At 51.5% G+C, this 980-nt stretch overlaps 1 protein-coding gene across 2 annotated transcripts in view; it reads left to right on the top strand.

Moving 5' to 3' along the window:
- Ndst1 (N-deacetylase and N-sulfotransferase 1) overlaps positions 1-980 on the top strand; it is a 41,361-nt gene that overhangs the window by 31,226 nt on the left and 9,155 nt on the right. The window lies entirely within an intron of this gene.

The following is a 980-nucleotide window of genomic DNA, read 5'->3' on the forward strand; positions in this document are numbered from 1 at the left end:
TTCATCAGGGAGCCCAAGGTAGGAACTCAGGGCAGGAACCTGGAAGCAGGAGCTGGAACACAGGCCATGGAGGAACTCTGCTTACTGGCTTGCTCCCTGGCCCCTGCTCAGCCTGCTTTCTTATGCAACACAGGCCCACCTGCCCAGGGGTGGCACCACCCACAGTGGGCTGGGCCCTCCCACATCACTCATCAAGAAGATGCCCTTCAGACATGGCCACAGGTCAGTCCAGTAGAGGCAATTCCCCGATTGAGGCTCCCTCAACCCAGGTGTGTCAAGTTGACACTAAAGCTATCCAGCACAATTAGCATATTATTAGTGCTAGCTAATAACTCTGAACACATGGACCTGGGGCAAGTGCACTGAGATTGCCTTCTCACAGTGAGTAACCCAGCTTGGGTTGCAGAGGCTTGGGTCTGGGAGAGGCAAGCTTCCTGTGCTGTATTATATACAGGTGGCATGCTCAGCTTCAGGGGGGCTCCCAAAAGACAGAGGAATAACTCACCCATGTTGGCTACATTCTTGGGAATATTGTCTCTTTGCTGCCAAAGATATTGGCAATAGAGCAGGAAGTCAGTGACTCGTGTGGAGGCAGAAAAGCACAGCACCCCTGGGTGTAGGCTGCTTTGCCACTAATGCTTAGTTAGGACCCCAGACTTGTCACTGAGCTCTGTGACTCTAAACAAGTCCTCTCAGCCCTGGAACCTCCACTTACCTGTCTGTAGGTGGGGTAAGAAGGATAACTCCTGCCTCCGAAGGTCACTGAACTGAGAATGTGTGTGATGTTCTGCACCATGCTTGGAAAGCACCAGGTGCTCTCTGTCTGGGAGATGCTACCATCTTTTAAAAAAATTTTATTTGGGGCTGGAGAGATGGCTCAGCCGTTAAGAATACTGGTTGTTCTTGCAGAAGACCTGGGTTCAAATCCTAGCACCCACATGGCAGCTAACTGTCCATAACTCCAGTTCCAGGGGATCCAA

This window comes from Nannospalax galili, unplaced genomic scaffold (assembly GCF_000622305.1).
Source record: "Nannospalax galili isolate Female #2095 unplaced genomic scaffold, S.galili_v1.0 scaffold704, whole genome shotgun sequence".
NCBI classification, from domain to species: Eukaryota; Metazoa; Chordata; class Mammalia; order Rodentia; family Spalacidae; genus Nannospalax; species Nannospalax galili.